Here is a 26149-nt window from a genome sequence, read left to right on the forward strand (position 1 = left end):
AATATTTTACCTTGACAAAAACTACTTATCAGACGAGCAACATATTTTGATAAAAATTAAGTACGTACAGTAAAAGAAGCAAATGTTGTAAGAAATTACTTTTGGAGTCAAATGTGTCAAGCTTGTAAGGTCATCTCTTTTGTCAGTGTACTAAGAAAAATATGAATTAAACTTATTAAGGATAGACTACTATTGTAATACATGTATACGTATTACAATGCAGGAAGCCACTGAAGAAGTAATGTTAAAAATAAATTTTTTCCTACTAAAGTTTCATCAATGAGGAAACTTCAAAATACTGTAATGAGATCTCATATAGAAAAAAAGATTTTTATATTCAGTGTAAAATCACTTGCATTAGTGTGGAAAGGAAGGGACTGAAAATCAACATAGGAAAGCAAAGCATATCTTAACTGAAAATGGGAAAATAAAAAATGTAGTCAGGGTAGTGGCCATGTGGCTGTTATGTTATGGGGCAGGTGTAGGGCATAAGTTGGTAAGGAGTATTAAATGTAAGAATTAGTGTCAAAAGAGTCTCAAGACAAAATTTACAAGTGGCAGATACACAGGACTTTGAGGATATAGAATACTTCTGTTTTCTTGTGGACACACAAAGCTGTGAAGCAGGGATTGAAAGGGCAGTGAAAAAATGAGTAGCTGCAGCCTGTATGAAAAGGAGTTAGCTTGAAAATGAAATGTATCCCATTAGAACAGAATGAAAACTTGTGATGGATACACAAGACTTCTACTCTATGCAGTGAAAGCATGTCACCGAAAGATCCAATGCCAAAATGTGGTGAGCAGACCACGTTATGAACTATTAAGTGGCAAACTGATGTGTCTAGTGGCTGACAGAAAATGAGATTTTAGGACTGTAAGAGACTGGAAATGCAATACAAAGATGACAAAAAAGTCAGAAATTCAGCATATTTAAAAAGTTTTATGAAAAGACCCACAGTAAGGATCATAAGATTAAGAAAACATGGGGAGAATTCACACTGGAGAGAACTCATTTCACATCTAACCCAATAAAGGAAAAAGCTGGCACGAGACTAGAACCTCTTAATGTACTGTATTACTCCATTAATAATATGAGTAACAAAATCCCCCAATAACATAGTAGCCTTGAAATATAAAATTATGCAAAAGGGGACGAAAGCTCATTTCCCTCTCATAGCCTATAGCAGTATGCTGTATATAAAATCTAAATTAGACTGCTGGATTATTTAAACTGTAAACAAAAAAGTGTATTGATGAGACTGTTTTTGGAAATACTTACTCTATGGGAATATGGGAAAATTTTCTGAGCTGCCTGTTTGCATTGGCTAACAGCTAAATGTCTTTGTACTTATTGCCATTTCATGCCATGTTATTTTGCAGAAATATTTCAATTTAATTTCTTTAGAAAATGTTTAAAAATAAAATCAAAATCCGAAACAGTTATTGGGTAATTACAGTAATTACAATAGTAGGATGTGGAGTAGTAGACTGCACTCATAGCCTAGTGCCTTGAGAAGTTCACTGGGTAAGCTGCACAAGGCATTTGAACATTTTAGCAATGGATGAAAAAGGCCAAATGTATGTGTAATTTATTTTTTACTAGTCAATATTCAGGATGATGTCACTGAATAAGGGCTATTCATATAGCAATAGAGAGGTACAACATTCTTCAATTGTTTTCCATGTGAGCTCTACAATGCTGAACCCCCAACGATGACGAAAGTGGTACAGCCTGCCTCCTACCTGTGAATCCTCACTGAGAGGATGAGGGTCTTGCCCCTCTTGCTGTCCTTGTACCTCTAGCTCGGCCGGAGGCTCTAGTTCCGCCACGTTGGCGAAAGGGACCTCTTGCTCTACCACCTCTCCCAAACCTGTTAAAAGGCTGAAATGCCTGACTCTCAAAGGTTGGTTAAAGGCAGGCGACACCGCATACGGGGTTGGAGCTTGCTGGATAGTAGACGGAGCAAACAGAACCAATTGATGCTGAGGCTATGCCTTGGATGGTCGAAGGCTGTGGTACTTGCTGTAACTGTACAGCCTGGACTAAAGCTTGATGTTAGAGGTACCTGGAAAGATTGGAATCTCCTTTGTTTCTTCCTTGGCTTCGAATCCGAGGAGGAGGACTCCGGTTTCCTTTTATATGGAATACCCCAGCGTAACCTGATGCTTTGGTTCAGGGGCGCTGCCTCATGCTGAACCTCGTTGACCACTGAGGGCGGGAACAGATCTGCGCCCCAAATTGAAGAAGCCAGAAGCTTGTTCGGTTCATGTCTAATCGTAGCTTCGGATAGGACATGTTTCCTGCAATTTCTCCTAGCTACCGCATAATCATGCAGGTCGCATTGCATGCTCACAGTAATGACTTTGCGATAACCTTAAACAATGGCTCCTGTGCGTACTCAAGAGCCGCCGTCTCGGTCATCACTAATGAGTTAAGAGACCTTGCAAGACGTCATCTAGCATCGAATTCTGTTTGAATTAGAGCATCTGACAGCCTAGGAAGGCGTTCACTGAACATAGTGATTGCACAATCCGGCTTAAGCTTCCCCACAGAGAAGGTTGCTGGCAGATCTACCCACAAATCCTCCCCACCCGGAAGAAGCAGTGATGTAGGATCTGTTTCTCTAAGCTGGGGCATGGGCTCATCACGCGTCACTGCTTGAAGAGTAAGCTCCGCCACCTTAGATGTAAAAGGTAACAGGTTCTCTTCGTCTGTGGTGAACATAGTGAACGGGCTCTTAAAGGCCGTGATTCTAGTGTTTGCGCAGTTCCTCTCTTCCAAACTGCGAACCCATGTCTGTTGGGCCTGGTCCCTGGAAAGGATGACAGTTTCCTTTGGAACCTTATCCTCCCTAACAAGAGCAGCCCCTGTGGGGAAGAACTCGAAGTCCTCGAGTCTCCGGGTACCGCAGCCTTCTATCGTTAACATCCCATTGATGAACGGAGCGAAGTTCACTACCCTCCAAGGGTTACTTGGATGAAAGGGAGGGAGAGTGGAACCGTCCGGCATACTCTGGCCTTGCACTAGATTACTAGAATGGGCTGAGCCTGCTGCACCCTGCTGAAGACCTGCAATGAGAGACTCCTGAGTACCCAGTCTCTTAATCACCTCCTCAAACCTTGCCGTAACTGTATTGACCAAAGTTCCTAGGTTATTGACCTGTTTTAAGATATTCGTATTGAACAGATCCTGCCCAGCGAGAGAGGAATCCCCTTTGTCCTTTGGTACCTTATGAGGTATCAGACCCTTAGAAGTTGATGGTAAGAGGCTCGAAGGGGAATGGTAAGATTTCCCCTCCTTTGAACTTGGTTTTGAGGACTTTGACAGGGACTTCTGTCTGGGTTTAGTACCTCCAGTATGGGATGCCGGAACACTTTTAGGAAGGTTGTCATATGATGTTTTTGGTACTGAAGCTCTTTTTTGCAGTGTTTTTGACTGAAGTTTCTTTATTTTAGGTATCACCGAGGCGGGTTGTGCCCTAGAAGGAGGCAATCCCCTGGTGAAACCTTGAAATGATTTAGAAGAAGAAGGAGTGGAAGAGTTAGACGTACTCAAGGAATGACCCTGAGGACTTAAAGGGCTAGCCTCATCAACGCTCTTACCAATACCCATATCCGGTGTAATGGGCACATCTTCTGTAAGCGGAAGCGGCACTCCTCCCAACACAAGCTCCGGTAACTCCTCGTCTTGTTGTTGAGATACCAGTTCCTGAATAGTTTCAATTATTGGAGCTGCAACTTTTGGGGTCCACGTAGGCGGTTTGTTTTCCTGCCGGAAAGATTAAAGGCGCCATGTCCTGGGAAAGGATGTAAGGCTTCGCCTTCCCAATGTTCCGCCCAAAGCCTCCTACCCAAACCTTGAGGGTGGAGAGAGCAGCATCCCTTGCAGACTGATCCGCCTGTAAGAAAAGAAATATGTTAACCTTGAACTTAACTTACTATGCTATCGGAGACGATAGGGCTAAAAGTTCAGTAAGATACTATACCATTACAAAAGACCACATTAAAGATAGAAGCACCGGGAAACGGGTAAACTTACTGAAGAAGTAACCCGATGTACCAGCTCGTAGCAAGCAAAACAGTTCTCGTGATGCACACTACGGAGTTCTCTATCAGCACAGCGCAGGGGCATGGCCCCGGCAAATGTCGTGCCTGCAAGGATCCTGGAGGAGGACAGCATTACAGCCATGATGACATGAGTATCGCTATGTAAAAAGATATGAAAAACTCAAGGTAACATGATAATTATGCCAAGGAGTGACCCGGACTAAAGAGACATGTGCATCCCGAGGGAACTCGTGTTTAAGAGCATATAAATCAACCTGGAACCGTAGTAGCCTGGAGGACAATACATTCCGGGTATCCCGGAACAACCTTTCTTTCTGGGCTCAGCTCGTGTCGCTTGCGCGAAATATCCTTTAATCTATTATTCTAGGGTAAATGTACTAACACATACCAGAGAATAAATAAAATAAAGAAAAAGGTCAGTATGACTGACTCGCTCACCCTCTAGGAGGGTGTCGGTATGAACACTAGGGCGAGTGAGACCACTACCACAGCCAAATGCCAATAGAAATCTCCCACTACAAAACCCTCCAAGAGGGGAGCCGTCCCACAGAGGGAGCAGCTCGTACTACTACTACACCATCCCATGCTTGCGACTGCTGCGCCTCTAGTGGCCATCCTTTCAGTTAGCTCGCACGAGTCACACGTGTTAAGTTCTCTCTGTGTATTTTGTGCCCTTTCTTCGGATTTTCGATAATGGAGCGTGCAGCTATTGCAGCAGCTAAGTTAAGTACTCAGTATTTACGGTTAGCGAGTTTTTTCCGTCCCCGAGACGGTATTTGCCGTTTTTTAGGTATAGATACGTTCTCGGGGGCTGGAAGCATGGCAGCATGGTCCTGCCGCATGTTGGGTTCGTTCTTGGTCTCCCATAACCTAGGGAACGCATCCCTTATTATTTTACGCTCTATTTTTGATTATCCGCGTTATTACGTCTACTCAAGTGGTTATACATGTATGTATTTCACTTATGTAGGTTTTTCTATCCAGACCCTAGTCCAGGTTCTTAGTATCGGCCCCTGACTAGCTTTGAGTGGTAGACTTGCCTTCGGGCTAGTCGCACACTCCTGGATTTTTTTTTTTCTCCTGCTATTTTACCTTCTTTCTTTCATTTTTATTTATATTATATATTTATATGTTTTGTCACTGTGAGGTTAGTTAGCGTCTGGCTTAGCCTAGGTCCCGGCTCGTAGAGCCTAGCCTACCGTTGATCAGTTCGGTCGCTTCCACATAGCTTCTCTCTGATCAGTTGGTTTAGCCCTATGGGCCTATATGCTACCGCTTTTCAGTTCAGGTTGCTTCCCGATAGCTTCTCTCTGATCAGTTGGTTGGCCTAGGCTTGGTTGCCGTATCTTAGTTTACCGCCTCGTGGTCACTACGTGATCACGAGTCAGCCAGACGCCTGCCAGTCCCCCTCCCCCTCTCCCGCTCTCCCATAGAGGTCGGGTGGGGGTGGGTCGGTCTGTCCTTGCTCGCCCCACATGCCCGAGCCTGGCTCCCCCTCTCCCCTCCACCGCCCCGGGACCTGGGAGTCCGACAGCCCCTGACTGGTTCCGACCTCAATCCGCTTCTCTGCTCTGCCCGGGTGGGGTTACTTGTGGGGGGCCCTGGCCTTCCCCCCTCCGTTACTTCTTGCCGCTCCGGGCTAGCTCGAGTCTGTATGTCATCTCGCCCTTCCCTCCTTACTAGAGCTCCTCCCTATCGGAGCCCTGGTATCCAGCGGAAGGGTATAGTCCACCGTAGTTGGACCGGAGCATACAGTAGGTCTTTACTAACCGTACCGTATTGCTGAGTTACTACACTCCGCTTCACTGGACCTAGTCCGGTTCATTGCATGACATTGCATGTAGGTTTAAGTTATCTTTAAGTTTATCTTAAGTTTTCTTAAACCATCCCTACCCCTCCTTTTCAGTTTACCGGATCTCTCCGGGATTATAGCCTATTCAGCAATGCAGGGGAGGGGTTATGCCCAAATTTTTTCCGAGCTCCGGCATGTAACGGAGTTCTTTGTCCTTAGTCTGTAAGTGTTCCCCTCTAAGATACTCATGTGTCTTCCCACTTACAGGCACAACTGTGAGCATCCGGATGTTCCGCTACACTTCAGGACCCCTGTGGACACGAAGTTTGCCGGTCCCATGCTCCATGCGCGACTCCGCACGGGGACATCCAGGTCTGGTACCATGACGTGTACCATATGTTACGATCTGGTGAGCCAGCTTTTGGAAGGAGTAAGTATTCCATCTCCGCATGCTGCTCCGCTTCTTTTAGTACTTAAGTTTACGTTATTCACTTTAACTTAAGGCATCTAGTAGTTTAAGTTATATTCTAAGTTTTAGTTTTAAGTGATTCTTAAATCTAAAATATACCCTCTCTTACAGGCTCCGGCAGTAAGAGATACGGCATTGGCTACCCTGCGGGCCTGGTCGGAGGTTTTGGCAAGAACGCCGCCAAGGGTCAGCCCTACAACTGGAGAAGCGATTAGCTCTGTTAATCTTTCCCGGAGGCAAGGCAACTGGGTACGTCGACCCGGTAGAGGCGGACCCCTCGATTTGCCTTTATCCAACAAAAACAACTGGCGGCCTCCTTAACAAAGAACAAGACCAGGATATCTCCACGGATGTCGCAACCCTGGATATAAATGTTGAACCTATGGTAGGTATAGACGACCTGTTGGCCGATGGTAAGTAATGCAGGTACCCAAGGGTCTCCCTTGGGAGTGACTGTTTCTTCTACCCCTGCAACCTCTCCATCCTTCCAAGGCTTTACGGGTGATGAGTTATATACTCCTCCAGAGGCTTCGGTTAGACCTAAGATCAAGTCCCAAACATATGACCTTGTCTAAGAGTCATCGTATTCGAAGAAAACGTCCTCGTCTTCGAAGAAAACGTCCTCGTCTTCTTCTCGCGCAAGTCTCCGGCTCGTAATCCCGGCCCAGACAGGTCTAAAGGGTCTAGCTCCGGCTCAAAGTCCTCAAAGAGTAAACCTAAGGAGAAATCCCGCACCCCGGCAGTATCACCAGTTTCACTACCTTTGGTGCCTATTCAGAGTCTCCCCTCCACCTCCGCAGCAGCTCCGGCTTTGGACACCAATGCTGGCCTGTTGCAACAGGTGGGCGACCTAGTGGGCTCCCTTAAGACGAGTGTGGAACATATGATATCCCGCCTGTCGGACAGGATCACTTCTCAGGACACTATTATAGCCGGTCTAAGAGAAGCCCCTCTTGCCTCTCCCTCAACCTCCAATACTAGCGGATCTCAGCTTCCCCCGCATGACTCGCTGCCGCTTTCTCCATGAACAATCCTTGGAGAGTAGCATCATACGCCCCCTTCCAAGATGGTCTCACTCCATACCGGAGTTTGGAACTCGAAGAATAGAGGACTTCGAGTTCTTCCCACCCGGAAGGCCTACAGCCTCCCTTCATAGGCTACAGCTAGGCTCACGCCTTCGCTATGGTTAGAGATGACAGGGTACCAAAGGAGACAGTCCTCTATTCTCGGGACCAGGCCCAACGAGAATGGCTTAGATGTCTAGACGACATGGACTGTTCGAATACCAAGATCCAACCATTCAAAAGTCCCTTTACCATTTTCACGATGGACGAAGGTACCCCGCTCCCTTTCCTTACCAAGATAGCGAGGTCGACCATCTCAGCAGCTCAGAAAGGGGAACCCATGCCTCAGCTGAAAGAAGCAGACCCCACTTCTCCGTTGCTCCCGTCAATTGGAGAATTATGGGAGGATTTGCCTAACACTTTTACAGCTGGCAAACTCAAACCTGACTGTGCTATGGAGCAGTTTGGTGAAAGGCTGCCCAGGCTTCCTGATAGTCTTATTCAAACGGAGTTGACTCGAAAACACGACTAGCCAGGTCAATCAACCTGATGGCTATGTCTGAGGTAGCTACCATGGCTTATGGTTCAGAACCAATTTTTTAAGCTTATAACCAAAGCCCTGACTCAAACGGTGCAGTCAGACATGTTCGAGTTTGCACTGCTAGAACAAATAGCAGAAAGCATGTATTACTAGAGGCAACCATTCGGCATGAACCAAATAGGTTGCTTTCTTCTAACATCTGGGGCGCAGATCTCTTCCCAGAGGCTATGGTAAAGGAAGTACAAGCAGAGGCTACGAGGTTGAACCAAAGCCTTAAGGACCGTTGGGGTCTACGGCTAGGAGAAGGCAAGACTTGACACCAAAAGGTAAGTCAAAGGAAGCCTAGACGTTTCCAACCTTACCAAAAGAAGCAGCCGCGCTTTTCCCTCAACAAGTTCCTACAGTGCCGTTAGTGCAGACAGCTCAGCCCTCCACGTCTAAAGGTCAATCACAGCCTATTTATGTGATATCCCTCAGCCTCAACCCTCCACCTCATACGCCATCTCTCCAGCTTACAATCCAGCCTTCGAGAGTCAAGCTTCTCAGAAGTTTGACCGCTCGAACAAGGGAGGCAGAGGTAAGCGGTCCTTTCGTGGGAGAGGATCGGGAGCCCCCTATAATAGGGGAAAGCACTTCAGAGGAGGTAGAGGGGGTTACCAGAACCAATGAGGAACTTCAGGTAGGAGGGAGGCTGTTTCACTTTCGCCACCGGTGGAACTTCAGCCAGTGGGCTCAGAGCATAGTGTCAAAAGGGCTGGGTTGGAGCTGGTTGACGAACCCACCTCCAGCCAGACCTTTCCGTCAACTTCCTTCCAAGGAATTGACAGAGTACGCAGAGGACCTCCTTCAGAAAGGAGCTATAGTCATGAGTCAAGAGATTGAAATTTCAAGGTCGCTTGTTCAGCGTCCCAAAGAAAGGCTCAAACAAAAGAAGGGTAAATCTTTTTTTTTTTAGACTTGTCCCGCTTAAACTTAGCCATCCGCTGCGACAAGTTCAAGATGCTCACGATCTCACATGGCGGACCTTGACTTCCCTTTTCCCCGTGGGGCCGTCACCACCTCTATCGATCTTACAGACGCCTACTATCATATCCCTATTGCAAGACACTTCCGTCCGTATCTGGATTCAAGATAGGAGACCAGACGTTCTCCTTCAAGGTAGTCCCGTTCGGGCTCAACGTGGCACCCAGGGTGTTCACGAAGCTAGCGGAAGTAGTAGTACAACAGCTCAGAGCTCAAGGGATTATGGTAGTAGCGTATCTCGGGACGATTGGTTGATCTGGGCCCCATCAGTCGAAGAATGCAACAAGGCCACACTGAAAGTGATCCAATTCCTAGAATATCTAGGATTCAAGATAAAACAGATCCAAGTCCAGACTCACCCCAGAGTCAAACTTTCAGTGGCTAGGCATTCATTGGAATCTATCCTCACACACTCTGTCGATTCCGTCCACCAAAAGGAAAGAAATAGCGAAGTCAGTCAAGCAATTTCTAAGTCACAAACTAGCATCAAGGAGAGCTCAGGAAAGAATCCTCGGCTCTCTCAGTTTGCTTCAGTAACGAACATCTTAATGAAAGCCAAACTGAAAGATCTAACCAGGATCTGGCGCTCTCGAGCAAATGTCAGGTCCAGGGACAAGCTATCCTCAGTTCCTCTGATTCTAAAGAACCGGCTTCGGCCGTGGGCAAAAAGTCAAGAATCTGTCAGTGTCAGTCCCTCTTCAGTTCCCTCCACCAGGGATTAACCATCCACACAGACGCGTCTTTAAGAGGCATGGGGAGGGGAGGGTACTCCCAAGTCAGAAAAGTGCAAGGAATTGGTCACCCAGTTCAGTCAGTTCCATATAAAACCGTACTGGAGGCAATGGCAGTCTTCTTGACTCTGAAAAGATTACGCCCACCAAGGTACTCCCACATAAAGCTAGTCTTGGACAGCGCAGTGGTAGTACATTGCATAAACAGAGGAGGCTCCAAGTCACGTCATCTAAATCAGTCATGATAGCCATCTTCTCCCTGGCAGACAAATTCAGTTGGCATCTTTCCTCCACCCACATAGCTGGAGTAAGAAAACGTCATAGCAGACGCCCTATCCCGATCAGTACCCCTAGAGTCGGAATGGTCTCTAGACGAGAGTTCGTTCCAATGGATCCTTCAAAGAGTCCCAGGGCTACAGGTGGATCTCTTCGCATCACAAGCGAACCACAAAAACTACCGTGTTATGTAGCCCCCAACCTGGACCTGGACCCTGTGGCTTACGCCACGGACGCCCTGGCTCTGGACTGGAACAACTGGGAGAAGATTTACGTCTTCCCTCCAGTGAATCTCCTTATGAAGGTCTTAGACAAACTCAGGACATTCAGGGGTCAAGGGCTCTAGTAGCCCCAGACTGGCCGAAGAGCAATTGGTACCCCCTGATCCTGGAACTGGGTCTTCGTCCCCTTCCGGATCCCCAGTCCCAAGCTCTCCAGTCAGTACAAACGAAGACTGTGTTCGCTTCCTCAGGGATTCTCAAAACCCTAACTTTATGGATTTCATGAAGTTTGCGGCAAAAGAGATGCGAATATGACCCTCAGAATATTCTTTTCCTGGAATCCGATAAAAGGGATTCAACTTTGAGGCAGTATGATGCTGCCGTCAAAAAGTTAGCAACCTTCCTGAGAGAGTCAGATATCAGAATCATGACAGTTAATTCTGCTATATCCTTTTTTCAGATCTTTATTTGAAAAGGGTTTAGCAGCTAGCACGATTACGACAAACAAGTCAGCATTGAAAAAGATATTTCAATTTGGATTAACATAGACTTGACAGATACCTATTTCTCGTCTATTCCTAAAGCATGTGCTAGACTTAGGCCCTCTGTCAGGCCTACGTCAGTTTCGTGGTTCTTAAACGATGTTCTAAAAACTGGCTTCCGAAACCAATAATGACACATGCTCGTTTATGATGCTCCTAAGGAAAACCCTGTTTTTATTAAGCCTAGCTTCAGGAGCAAGAATTTCAGAACTGTCGGCTTTATCCAGAGATCGGATCATGTTCAATTCCTTCCCACGGGGAAGTGCTACTTTCTCCGGAACGTAGCTTTTTAGTTCAAAGAATGAAGATCCTTTGATGAGGTGGGAACCTTGGAAGGTACTACCTCTTCCACAAGATGTTTCCCTTTGTCCGGTTTCAACCTTACGAGCCTTTCTATCCAGGACCTCCTCTTCCTCATCGGGGCCCCTCTTTAGGAGGGAAAAAAGGTGGTACTTTATCCACTAAAGGCATCAGGCAACAAATCCTGTACTTTATCAAACAAGCAATCCTGACTCCTTTCCAAAAAGCACATGATGTCAGGGCAGTAGGCCACCTCAATGAATTACTTCCAGCATATGAATTTTGCTGATTTAAAGAAGTATACCGGATGGAAATCGCCGACAGTGTTCAAACGTCACTACCTTAAGTCCTTGGAAGCTCTGAAATTGCCCAGCAGTAGCAGCGGGTAACATTGTTTCCCCTGACTCTAGCTAGATTATAGTAGAAGATTCAGTCCTCCTTTCTACCTGCCTCACCCAACAGTTCGTCTATTCCTGCCTTGTTCATTAACATTTACCTTGTGTCTTAGCTGCTTTATGATTGTATAGTGCCCCTTTTGTCTGGTTAGGGACACTCACATCTGATTACCATACTGATCTCATAGATGTTATCCCCTTATTTTTATGCTAGGGGATACATCATAATGCAATGGTTACGGGTTTTGTATATTAAGTCATATACATTCCTAGATATATTATTTTTATCATTGATCAAATATTTATGTAAATTTATACTAATTGCTATTTCTAATTTTGATACATGTTGTTACACAGATTTATTGTCATAGGTAATCATTGTACCTATTTGTATATATGTAAATTACCTTATATTATTAACATAATTAGATTTAAGGGTAATTTAAGCATATTTCTGATTTTGTTTTACTGTGTACTTGTATCTTTCTAGCAATTATATTCATTCTTTTATTTTCTATCTTTTATTTGAGACCTATTTTGTTTTATTATTATTTTTATTTATTTTGTTTACAACCTTGAGCTGTTTCTCTGGTACGATTTCGCGCAAGCGACACGAGCTGAGCCCAGAAAAAGGATTTTGACGTAAGGAAAAATCTATTTCTGGGCGAGTTGGCTCGTGGCGCCAGCGAAATACCCCCCCTACCCATCCCTTCGCTCAAGATTGTCTGCTAACTTCAGGATGGCCATAGAGGCGCAGCAGTCGCAAGCATGGGATGAGGTGTAGTCAGTAGTACGAGCTAAGCTCCCTCCTGTGGGACGGCTCCCTCTTGGAGGGTTTTGTAGTGGGAGATTTCTATTGGCATTTGGCTCGTGGTAGTGGTCTCACTCGCCTAGTGTTCATACCGACCCTCCTAGAGGGTGAGCGAGTCAGTCATACTGACTTTTTTCTTTATTTTATTTATTCTCTGGTATGTTAGTACATTTACCCTAGAAATAATAGATTAAAGGATATTTCGCTGGCGACACGAGCCAATCGCCCAGAAATAGATTTTTCCTTACGTCAAAATCCTTTATTTAAGCTACCCGACCAGGGAGAATGAAATACAAAGGCACTAGCAAAGGGCTATCCGGGCGGCAATGAACCCGGGGGGGTTCAATGGTTACATAATAAACGAAACAATAAAGTAAAAAATGAATACTATTATCTCCGCCTACGGAGGTACAACCTCCCGAAAACAAAACCCTCGACGATTGCCGGTGAGGCCGGAATGCAAACCCGCCATATGTGGGGAGGGAATGTCTAAGGGGGGAGAGTGAATACACTCAGAGAGGCGGGAGGAGCTGAGCGCGCCCGGACTACCGCCAACTCCGAAGTAAGGTTGGCTGAGAAGCGACACCCACCGACCTAAGGCCTGAGAGGCCCCCCTCCACACCCCCCCCTCAGAGACTCGGGTCGGTCAACCTGAGAGAGAGAAGCACCCACTTAGCGGGGGCCCCGAGAGGAGGGGGGGAAAGGCAGGTCGGGAGGGGTGACGATCACGTGACCCAGCGGCTCCCCGCGATTACTGGACCGCAGGGAAACCTACATAGTAGGCTAGCTGACACGAACACCCAAGAAAAACATACAAAAATAAATAATAAATACTTAAAACTAATGTAAAATCATACTCTAACACGGGGGGAGGGAAAAAGAAATAGATGGGAAGAGAAATGAACATCAATTCACCTAACAACCAGGCAGGACCACCCTATAAGGATGGCCCTAACCCGGACAAAGCCAGAACTGGCCTATGCCAAAACGAAATACAAAACCGTAGGGCAGAACGGCCAGGGTAGCATGATAAACAAACAAAATAAAATCATAATGAAACGAAGTTAAACTATAACGATGGGTACCGATGAGGCACGAAACAAAGACACGTGCTCAAAAGGAAACCCCCGTGCCAAATCACGAAAATAACAAAAACAAGAAACATAAAACATATAAACGATCGACAAAACTGCCATCCAAGAAAAGGCAAATAAACGGTACTGAAATACTACTCGGTTCACGAAGTATGGAAGACCACGCGAAACCGAAACGACACAAAAGGGGAACGCTGTAATGGCGGCGCACAGTCGCCTCAGCGAAGGCGACGCCAGACAAAGCCCTAAATAAAAGGACCACGAGGGTCAAAATCACTCCCTAAATAGTGTCGAACAAAAAACCAGTACTTAACTTGGATGTAGAAGCAGATTGACGATCCATGACGTAAAAACACAAGCCAAAAAAGCAGAAGAAATTAGAGCGCAAAAATAACGTGCGCCTCTCGTAATGGCTATCAAAGGAATGACGTCACTGACGCTACCTTCGCTGTAGCAGGAAGTGAGCCGTAGCACGGCTCCCCTTTTCTAAAGGGTTTTGATGTGGAAAAGGCTAATTGGAGAGGCTGCTGTGGTAGTGTTTTTCACTCGCCCCAGATTCATACCGACACCTTTTAATAAAGGTGAGCGAGTCAGAATATTCTGGCATGTCCAATTTAGCAGTTCTCTGGTATTATAGCAATATTTTACCTTAGAAATAGCGCTAAAGGAACATATTTCACGGAGCGACACGGCTTCCTCGCCCAGAAATAGAATTTCTTACGTCAAAATCCTTTATACTACTCTTACACTATTACACTACAGTTCTGTTTTGGCAACGCTACAGCAAATGGTGAGATTATGTTAGTAAAAATGATATTGTTAGTATACAATAAAGTTTTGTACATACTTACCTGGCAGATATATACTTAGCTTAGGTCTCTGACGTCACGACAGAAAATTCAAAACTCGCGGCACACGCTACAGTAGGTCAGGTGATCTACCTTACCCGCCGCTGGGAGGCGGGTGTAAGAACCAGTCCCCCTTTCTTGTCAGGTTATTTTCTTCCACCTGTCTCCTGAGGGGAGGCTGGGCGGGCCATCAATCGTATATATCTGCCAGGTAAGTATGTACAAAACATTATTGTATACTAACTATCATTTTTGGGTACACTGACAACTTCCCTGCCAGATATATACTTAGCTGATTGACACCCTTGGTGGAGGGAAAGAGACACATACGTACTTAGAAAGTGGGGACAACACATGTTAAAGGAATAAATAATATAAACTCTGGTTCTTACCTGATTTAGGCAGAAGACTTGATAGTTACGTGCTATTAGTCTGCGTTGCCTAAAGAGTCTCAGCGAGGGCGTGACCTATGGCTGAAGAATTCTTTGGGTCTACCAATGGGAACTGAGTCCACTTACTTGGCAGAATCCAAGCAGGATCTGGTCAATGGGGATCAACCCGCTTACATGCCAGAGCCTATCACTGCCAATTGCAAGGAGCCTCAAGCACAACCGATCACCTAACCAAATACTAACATTAGTATACGAAAGAAGGAGCTGCCTCCTGCAACCTCCTTCGTACAACCAAAAAAACTCAAACTTAAAACTAACAGGGAAAAAGGATTAAAAAGGATGTGTTTTCAGCTCCCTGCCCCGCACTGAATCCGCCGATACGTAAGGGCCTAGCCCAAAACACTTATCATACGTAATCGATACGTCCTTTAGGTATGATTATTAGACAAGACGATCACCTCCAAAAAGTGGCCTTCATAAGGTTTTGTAATGACAAATTCTTCTTGAAAGCCAAAGACGTCGGCGATGGCCCGTACTTCGTGCGCCTTGACTTTCAGAAGGTTAAACTGTTGCTGATTGCAAGAAGTGTGTGCTTCTCTAATAACATTCCTGATAAAGAATGAGAGTGCATTTTAGATAAGGGCCTACTGGGGTCCCTTACAGAGCACCAGAGATTGCTCTCATTAGCAGCAAGTCTTTTCTTCCTCTGAAGATAATATTTCAGGCTTCTCACTGGCAAAGAGATCTCTCCTCTTCTGTCCCAACTAAGGAGGATAGCTTTTGATTCGAAGCTCCTGGGCCACGGCGAAGAAGGGTTTTCATTCTTGGCTAGAAAGCCGGAAGAAAAGAGCAAACCGCGGAGCCTCCTTGGCACCCTACCTCACCTTCTAGAGCCTGCAGCTCGCTGACCCTCTTCGCTGACGCTAACGCACAGAGAAAAAGAGTCTTCATCGAAAGGTCTCTGAACGAAGCAGTATGGGGAGGTTCGAACCTTGAGGACCTCAGGAAGAGCAGCACGACATCTAGATTCCAGCTAGGAACTAAGGAGGAGGTTCTTTTAACCGTTTCAAACGATCTGATTAAATCATGGAGGTCCTTGTCCTCAGATATGTTTAATCCTCTATGACGAAAACTGAGGAAAGCATGCTCCTGTATCCCTTGATGGTGGAGACAACCAACCCGCACTTTTCCCTCAGGAAGATAAGGAAATCTGCTATCTGAGTCACAGAGGTACTGGAGGAGGAAACTTTATGAGTCCTGCACAGCGTCGAAACATCCCACTTCGACTGGTAGACTCTAGATGTGGAAGGTCTACGTGCATTGGCAATAGCCCTTGCAGACTTTGCCGAAAAGCCCTTAGCTCTGACGAGACTCTTGATAGTCTGAATCCAGTCAGACTGAGAGCGGGGAGGTTTTTGTGAAAACCTGTCGAAGTGGGGCTGTTTGAGCAGATCGACTCTTAGAGGTAGGGATCTTGGACATCCACCAGCCATTCCAGTACCTCTGTGAACCAGTCGTGGCGGGCCAGAACGGAGCTATCAAAGTCATCCTTGCTCCCTCTGAAGCTGCGAACTTCCTTAACATTTCCCCTAGAATCTTGAAAGGCGGGAACGCGTAAAGATCCAGATTCCTCCAATCCATCAGGAATGCATCTATTGCCACTGCTCTTGGGTCTGCAATAGGGGAGCAGTATAGATCTATCCTCGCATTCTGGAGGTCGCAAATAGATCGAGATGGGGCCTGCCCCACGTCCTCCACAGCTCCTGGCCATACGTCCGCGTGCAGAGTCCACTCTGAGGGAAGGACTTGATTCCTTCTGCTTAGCAGATCTGCTGGTGAGAAGCCATTATCTTCCTTTCCTCTGATACCCACAGGAGGAGCAATCTCGCTGTCTCGTACAGGGAGAAAGAGTGAGTCCCCCCCTGTTTCCGAATGTAAGCCAGGGCTGTAGTGTTGTCGGAGTTGATCTGAACATATTCCCTTTTACGAGGGTTCGAAGGTCTTGAGAGCTAACCAAATCGCTGTTAGCTCCTTCTTGTTGATGTGCCAGGACACCTGATCCCCCATCCAGGTGCCTGACACTTCTCTCGACCCGAGAGTAGCTCCCAACCTATGTCCGAAGCGTCTGCATACAACACTAGGTTGGGTTCCGAAACCTGCAAGGAAAGGCCTTCCTTGAACAATAGAGGGTCTAGCCACCAACGTAGATCCTCCTTTATCTCTGCGAAATCTTGAACGCAAAGTCCAGACCTTGAGATTTTCGATCCCAGTTCCTCGTCAGGAAGAACTGTAGGGGTCTGAGGTGCAACCTTCCTAGAGAAACGAATTGCTCCAGCGAGGAGAGTGTCCCCAACAGACTCATCACTCCCTCGCTGTGCATACATCTTTCTCTAGAAAGATTGCTACCTTCTCCAAACCTCGGGTTATCCTCTCTGGGACGGATACGCCGAAAAACCTGAGAAAGCCATCAGAATCCCCAGATAGATATGCTCTTGACTGGGGATTAGCTGTGACTTCTCGAAATTCACTAGCAACCCAGAGAAGCTGCTAGATCCAAACGTCACTCGTAAGTCCTCCAGACATTTCTCCTTGGATTTGGCCCTGATAAGCCAATCGTCCAAGTAGAGGGAAATCCTCACTCCCTCGAGATGAAGCCACTGGGCAACGTTCTTCATCAGTCCTGTGAATACTTGGGGGGGCCGTGGAAAGGCCGAAGCATAGGGCCCTGAACTGAAAAACGTTCCCTCCCCCACATGAATGAGAAATTTGCGAGAAGAAGGATGGATCGGCACATGGAAGTAAAGCGTCCTGAAGGTCCAGCGAAACCATCCAGTCCCCGGGACGAAGAGCTGCTAAGACTGATGACGTCGTCTCCATAGTGAACTTCCTCTTCTTCACAAAGACATTCAGGGCGCTCACGTCCAGAACCGGTCTCCATCCTCCTGAGTTCTTGGGAACTAGGAACAGACGGTTGTAGAACCCCCGCTGAAAGAGGGTCCTGAACCATCTCTATTGCCTCTTTCTCTAACATCAGCTCTACCGCTAGAGCGAGGGCTTGATTCATTAGTGGGTCTTTGTATTTGGCCACCAGTGCCCTTGGAGTGGTGGTCAAGGGTGGTCTCGAGATAAAGGGAATGAGGTATCCCCTCTTGATGATCGCGAGGGACCAGTTGTCCGCCCCCTTTCGTGCCCAGACATCTGCAAAGTTCAGAAGTCTGGCACCCACAGTTGTCTGGAGGACACACGAACTACTTCTTGGCCCTAATAGACCGAGAGAAGGTCCTTCCTCTTCTAGGTGGTCTCGAACCTCTGGAGGAAGAAGAGCGAGACGAAGGTCCTCCTCGAAAGGGTTCCTGCCTACTTTGAGCCTCTTTCTTCGTCTTCTGTTGAAAACGAATGGTTTCGGAATTCTAGCCGAGCGAGCTAGCATATCCTGCGTCGCTTTTGCTGATAACGAGCTGGAGATATCATTAATAGTCTTCGGGGAAGAGTTGCGGGGGGGAAAGATTGTGAATACAGCAAGGAAGCTCTCTGTGCGTGAGAAACCGCCTTGGTAAGAAAAGAGCAGAAAACGGCCCTCCCCTTCTTTACTACTCCTGCACAAAAAGTGAAGCAATTTCCCCGGAACCGTCTCTCACTGCCTTGTCCATGCAAGACAGAACTGCGTGGAGGTCTTCAGGCGAAAGAGTGTCTTGCTCTTGAGGTCCTCTTAGCCAACACTCCAAGGGTCCAGTCAAGAAAGTTAAAAACTTCTAAGACTCAGAACATTCCTTCCCTTAGAAGGTGATCCAACTCAGTTGCTCATACCCCACGTCGTCTTTGCAGAATTCAGCGCCGAGCACGTGCGGTAATCAACCAACGAAGAGAAGTCGAGTCTGCAGAAGAGGGAAGAGTAGGGGGGGGGGACCCAAGGGCTCTCCGAACTCGTACCAGAACCCCATCTTACCGTCAGCTTGGACGGGGAAAAGAAAAAACTGTCTTGCCTTTCTCTTCTTTTGAAACCAAACCAGTCGTCAAAGTTCTTCAGAGCCTTCTTCATAGACACTGTAGGCTTCATCTTAACGACTGAAGACTTCTTAGCCGTATTGGTCGTTTGAAAATAAGGACGGAGGAGACGGAGGAGCAACGGCCGAAAAGAGACTCCCCAAAATCTTGCAAGAGGAGGTCTGTCAGCCTCTTATACGAAGAAGAAACCGAAGCATCCTTGGGCAAATCTTCCTCCGAATCCCCAACAAATTCTTCCGAAGAATGACGTCTTGAAGCTCTACTGCCCGGAGGAGAGCTAATCCTGGAGAGCGCCTGTTCGGAGAGCGCCTACTGGGAGAAAAAAACCACTGGGAGAGCGCTTACACGGGGAGCGCCTACCAGGAGAGCGCCTACCAGGAGAGCGCCCTACTTTGAGAGCGCCTCCCAGGAGAGAGCCTATTAGGAGAGCGCCTAGTTGGAAGCCTACTAGGAGAGCGCCTACTTTTGAGAGCGCCTCCCAGAGAGTACTTGGGGAGCGCCTCTAGGAGAGGCCTACTTGAGCGCCTACTAGGAGAGCGCCTACTTTGAGAGCGCCTCCCAGGAGAGAGCCTACTTGGGGAGCGCCTGCTGGATGAGACGCCTACTTGGGGAGCGCCTACTAGGAGAGCGCCTACAAGTGGAGGCCCGTCTGTCGGAAACAGATTCTAACTCCACAGAAGAGCGTCTGGATAAGGGAGAGCGCCTATCAGGCTCTCTGCGCCTTCTAGGCTCTTGGCGCCTGCCATCCTCAATACGCCTTTGCCAGGCTCTTGATGCCTATTGAGCTCAAAAACCCCTGCCAGGCTCTTGACGCCTGCCACGGGACGGAGAGAAAACATCCACAGATGAATCCCTGTCAGAAGCGCGCGCTTACAAGGCTCTGAGCGCCTATCCAATCGGGAGTGATCTAACAGAGGAGAAAGCTTCCGTTGCCGCCTACCAGGCTCTTGGCGCCTACTAGGCTCTTGGCGCCCTACTAGGCTCCAAGCGTCAGTAAAAAGGAGAGTGGCCACCAGGCGAAGAACTCTTCCTTCGCTCCTGACGAAAACGAGGCTCTTGACGTCTGTCAAGCTCTTGACGCCTAACTGAAGAGGAGCGGAAATCCTGAGGAGAGAGCCTGTCTGGCTCCTTACGCCTTACATGCTCACTACTCTTGCTGGGAAGAGAGGAGAGCCTACTCGGAGAAAGATCCCGAGCTCCAGCCTGCACTTCTGACATCCTACTAACAGGCTCAAAAAGCGTTCTCTAGCCAGAGGAGATTTAGCCGAAGGAACGTTCTTAGACTTCTTCATCGAAAGTGAGGCGTCCTTTCCGACGATGAGAAGTCCCGGCAATAGACTCCGCTAAAGCCGCAATCTGCGCCTGCAGACCCGCCAGGATACGCGCAGGAGATCTCTTAAACTCCTCTACAGGGGACGAAATTCCGAGAGCGAACAGGAGAAGCGTAACCGACGAAATCTTGGTTCTCTTGCGTTCCACTTCTGGCTCTTCCGCGAAGGATTCGGGGCTGGAAGGAAGGGCGCAAGGATCCTTCCAGGGCCTCTTGAGAGGGCGAGAAGACTCCGAGGCGCTCCATCTACGCTGAGGAGAAGGCGACGAAGATGACGAGAAGCACTGGCGCAATAACTCCTTCTTGGTTCGATCCAAGGCAGCCTGGGAACGAGCAACAGGAACTGCCGAGGGGACGCCTGACCGGTGGGGGTTCTCCCTAACCTTCCTGCGGCTTTCGCATCTTTCCTCCTCCACTGGGTCTGGGAGTCTGGAAGAGGTCTAGGCCTGGAAGCGTTAGTGAGCCGGTCAGACGCACCCTCCACTGCACTAGGGGCACTGCACTGATCACTTGCACTATCATCACTCTTACCTTGTCGAGAGCGAGCGAGGCTCTCCTTACTCCTGATCGAGGTCTCCCCAGAAGCAACTTCCGAAACGAATCTTCGGGTTCAAAGCTTGGGCGCAAAGGGGCTGAAACCGGAGAAGGAACTACTTCTACTACAGGCTCAGCGTCAACTTCACTCACCCTCGATCTACTAGAGCTCCTTGAAGAAGCCTTGCGCACCCTATCCTTCTCTAACTTTCTCACATAAGAAGAAAGAGCTTCCAACCATCCTCATCCAAATTCTCACACTCTTTGCAAGGTGGGTTAATAAAAGAGCATTCATTCCCTCTACAAGACGTACATACAGAGTGAGGATCTAATGCAGCTTTAGGAAGCCTAACTTTACATTCCTTCACTGAACAAACCCTAAATAAACTAGGTTTCTTAATTTCAGAATCATCCATGATTAAAGATATTGTAAGAGAAATCCAAAAGAAAAATCCAAAAACAGTCCAAAAAGCGTATGCCAAGCCAACAACCAAAGGGTACTTCACCAAAAATCCAAATCGTCGGCAACGAGAACGAATTTAACTATCGTAAGGACTGAACAACAGGTGTTGTCCAGCCGGCGACAGAAAATAATCTGACAAGAAAAGGGGGTGACTGGTTCTTACACCTGCCTCCCAGCGGCGGGGTAAGGGTAGATCACCTGACCTACCTGTAGCGTGTGCCGCGAGTTTTGAATTTTCTGTCGTGACGTCAGAGACCTAAGCTAAGTATATATCTGGCAGGGAAGTTCATGTACAAAAGGTTGTATTCAAAGGAACAGAGTTGTAACAACTTACCTTAAGTTTAGGAGTGTGGGGTCTACACTTGATATTTGGCACTGGAGTGGAAGTTTTTTCAGGCGCAGGACTTGGGCTTTCATCAAACTTATTATCTGTTGTGTTAGTAATACCATGATCTTCCTGTAATTGTCTTCTTTTCTCGCACTGATTCACGGATTTTCTCTCTTCTTTGATTATCAATATAATTTAAATCACTCTGGCTTTCTGAAAGTACATTAAGTTGAAATTCCTCAGGCCCAATATCATATGACTGGTCATGTTCAGGGAAATTCAAGTCACAGCTGGACAATACAGTTGCATCAAGATTGGTGCCACCAGGAGATGGAGCCCTAAAGCTTGTATTTCCAAAATCATTGCACTCAATTTCTTCCTCAGACCTTGCTGTTTCCTGCACATAGCTATCACCTGAATAGTGTTTTACCCTTTCTAAGTTACTTTTGCTTCTTTCAAATCGGTCAGTACATGGCCTGTCATTTTCTTGCACTTTTCCCTGGCCTTCCAATCCTGTTTTCCAATTCTCTTTCAAAGTTCTGTTTGTAATTTGCTCGCAACCTGCACTTTTAAGAACACTTGAATTAGTACTGTTACAACCTAGATTGCCAATCGACTGGGACAACTTCTTTTTAATCAAAGGGGATGATGGAAGATTTACATTCTTTAAATTATTCTTATTGGCGGCACTATGTAATCTCTTTGATTTACTATTGGTCCCAGAAACACTTTTTCTTAATGCTAAATCCTTATCGAAACTACGAGTACGAGCCATTCTTGAATTACCTGAGTTAGTATTTTTTGCTGACCTGTGAGTATCACTATCATTATTTTGCCACACCACCATCACCAGATCCATACAAACTTAGCATGTCTGAACTATCAAGAAGCATTCGGTGTTGATTCTCGATACTTTTATAATGTGTGTTGTAATCTATTTCACAAGCTGGCTTTTGACTTTTTATTCTTGACATTAATGAATCCATCCTAAGTTTTCTCATTTCTTGACTTAGGTCTGAATGTACGACACCTCTGTTAACCAAGTCTTGTCGTAACGGCGGAGATTGTGTGGATACCACAGTCTGAAGGTTCTTGTGAGCCAGAGGTTTTAACCTCCTTGGGCTCCCCATCATCTGTTTCTGTTGTGATGGCAATGGCAAAAATGAAAAAATGAGAGGGGAACATCCGTAGGTGATAAACTACTAGCACTTCTTGAAAGATGCCTAGCACTCTCCAAGTTACTAGAATTCTTTACCTCACTGTTATTCACAATACTGCTAGCTGGTCTGTTACTGGTAACTATTTGATCAAAATCATCTTGCTCAAAATTGTCATCTTCAATACGACCTAGATTAAGAGGTTCAATATGCTCCTCAGCCAACGAAAAATAATCAGAGTGAGCACTCCCCTCTCTGTCTGAGCTGCGACTTCTTCTACCAAGCTTAGCAGATCCATTCCGTAAGGGGACTAATGATTCTGCCTGTAAGTATGGAAAAGTAAATTAGATAAAGCTATTAAAATTTTAGATGGATGTTAGAACTTAGATAATCAATTATGGCCAAACTACTTATTCTGAGGATATAGAATGTTTTAAAAGTTATGGAATCAAAAGCCAAAAAGTTAAAATTTGTAATTGTTATTCATTCAACAATTATTTGTTCTAGTGCTTATTTCAGCCCTAATCTTGACAATTTTTGTGAATAATTGGCACCAAGCAATTTTTGTGAATGCTTGGCACCAAGATAAACACATACAATTTACTGAGATGTGCAATAAAATTCCTATGCAAATCCCAGTATCAGTGTAAATGTAATTTTCCTAGAACATTTCAAGGCATGGTTCTATATATACATATATAAAGTAGGGAAATTTCTTAGTTTTTTGTGCTTTTTAAAATATATATACGTATTGGGGTTTAAAAGTAAACTAATGACTTTTTGCTAATGAAATTTCTACAAAATGTAAGGCTTAGAATTTTTTTTTTTAAATAAACAAATTGTTGATTTTGTAATAAATGTAGCATTATTATTAATTATCTGGTTTGAAGCTTTCCACAGACTGATGTATGTGTCTGACCACATACTCTCCCCACAGTCTTCATCATTAACTTTAGTAAAGCAAACTACTGTACAATGATACATTTGTGCATACGTATTCTAGAAATTTCTTTTCCTTACATACTATAATTGCAAAATAAAACTATCCCTATGTAAAAGACATAAACCAAACCTATATCACATCCCTCATCATCCTAAGGTCATTTTTCACTGAAATCAAGTACACTAATCAAAATTCACATATTACATTTCAAGTAGCTATGTAATTAAAGTACACTGTATACTGTACCTAATTTATATTTCAAGTACACATATCTAGGTAGCCATGAAAAGAAAGGTTAGATGGATATTTAAACACAGAAGTCAGCAAACTATCAAATGGCTAAAGAAATTGTGAAATTTCCTTTTAGTACATATGCACTGCGTACTGTAATGTTAATTGACATTATTTTCTTTTGCAACTTTATCATTTACCAGCCAAAAGATGCACTGTGAAATGAAACGGGTATTGAAAGGACATTATAAAATATCATGAGAAATGTAAGATTCACTGATAATTTCAGATTTGTAACTAAAGCGAGAAATATTTTTTTTTAATATTTGAATGGAAAGTACTAATGTTAGACATTTTGATTGTTTTGAAGTTCAAAGGAAATCTATTAATTTTATGACAAAGGAAGAGCAATATTAAGGTTTATGAATTCCCTGCAATTAAAAGTATCATCTTATTAATTATATTGTATTCAGTTATATTCATTAACAGTTATATTCATTAACCACCATTATTAGTTTCCATATCCTACACTTTTTTCTAAGGCTTACCCTACTAATACATATAGCGACAAACATCTTTTATTGCAAACAATACCAGCCCAAGAAGAGTCTACTTAAGACTCAGAGGTCTAGAAAAATTAAACCCTATTAATAATAACTGCAAACTAATAGTGTCAAATGGGAGTTTTCAGTTTTATGAGCTAAACCATAAAATTTTGACCAAGTATATAACTAGATGGAAATGCATTTGGAGTTTTTCTCTCTCAAATTTCCATACATTAACTCCTTTAATTATACTAAGTCTAAACTTATTTACAAACTTGTTTTTACGTGTGTGTGTATAGTCACTATATTAAATTATCTCTGCACTATTTATTGATTAATACAGAATGTATACCCAGTCCCATTCAAGAGCATTATAAGGAGTTTTACTAAAGACTAAATAACACATCAGTCAAGGTCTACACTATAACCTGAGAACATATGTCTAAATTAAGAGCTCACTAAAGAATACTTAAAAAAAAATAGGTTGTTTCATACATTATCAGACTGATTCTGATGAGGCTTGGGGGAAATCCAACTGACTGGAAGATGATAAAGGAGTACACTGTAACTGCAGATGCTGATGAAGAAATGGTGGTACTTTTCAAGACTAGACTGATTAAATTAAAAAGCTGTGTAAAGCATAAGAACTTAGTGTAGTGATTGGAGATAATATAAATGTGAAGATGGGTAAAGGAAAGGAAGGGAAGAGAAGACTCATGGAATATAAGGCTTGGGGGAAACAAATGAGAGAGTGGTGTATGGAAAGTAAGTAAATTACTACCACATTATCCATTGTTTCAGTCATCGTCACAGATGATTATGGACAAGGAAGAGAGATCAGTACAGGAACCAAATAGACTTTAGAAACACAGGAATCACAGAAAGTGACCATGTTAACAGGGGTTATGAAAATATAGTAAATAAGCAAACGAGAAAATCACCAAGACTATATGTTGATAATTTTCATAAAATAAAGATATCAATGGAGCTATAGAATTAAAGCATAGGATTGATATGAAACTGTAGCCAGTGTACTTGGAATACTGAAGACCAGAAGGATAAAATGATAATGGCAATGTACTTGGAATACTGAAGACCAGAAGGATAAATGGTAATGGCAATGGTAAAGACAACTGGACAGGTGCTTGCAAAGAGAGAGAGAGCAGTCTAGCAGCCATAAGTAACAAGATATTCTTACTTGGATGAGTAGAATGGCGGCTTAATACGTAATGATGTCAATAAAATGTAGCAGAGAAAAATACATAAGAAAATGAGGATTGCATGCAATGCAGCAAAAGTAGTATGATGAATAGACAATAGTATTAAAAGATAGATGATCCTTGAAAAGGAAATTACAAAAATTCATGGGGTAAAATCTATAAGAAGTAATACGAAAAATAATGAAAGTTGATGACCCCGGGCCTATGAGATGTTAGAGGAGTTGAAGAGATGGAGAAATAATATAACAAGAGCCTTTTGAACATATGAAGGAACAGCCAAGAATTTTTGCAGTAAAACTTTAGGGTTCATCTTATTGAGAAAAGAAAGAATTACCTGAGGAAAAGTGGAGATCTTTCTTTGTGGCTATCCCTATGAAAATGGTGACCTTGGAGAGCTGCAAACAACTATAGCTATCCCAGGTCAGCTCTCACATAATTTTGAGCATAATAATTGAAAGGTTGATGAAAGAACAACAAAAGAGGTAGCGAAGGAGCAGCCTGGATTCATAGAAGGAAATTGTACAAAAAATGCTATTTTTTAAGCTGAGAATGTTATAAAGACAAAATTCAACAGAATCTTATATATGTTTGGAAACTACATATAAAGGCTTTTGATGAAAACAGAAATATGGCAAACCAGTAAAAATCCTCTAAAGAATAGTGGTGGTGGGAAAATATTGACTGATTTATGAAAATTTGGTACTAACGCCAAGCACAGTGGCACTCTCAGCCATTCAGCACTTAAAACAGTGAAAAGATGTTAGTAGTACTATATATAAAATTGACAAGCTTTGAATTGTACTGGACAATACTTAGCTTTACAAGT

General features: G+C 44.7%; 1 pseudogene; it reads right to left on the reverse strand.

The window, feature by feature from the left end:
• Positions 1-26149, reverse strand: part of LOC135222894 (uncharacterized) — a 67033-nt pseudogene that overhangs the window by 25611 nt on the left and 15273 nt on the right.

Source organism: Macrobrachium nipponense, chromosome 8 (assembly GCF_015104395.2).
Source record: "Macrobrachium nipponense isolate FS-2020 chromosome 8, ASM1510439v2, whole genome shotgun sequence".
NCBI classification, from domain to species: Eukaryota; Metazoa; Arthropoda; class Malacostraca; order Decapoda; family Palaemonidae; genus Macrobrachium; species Macrobrachium nipponense.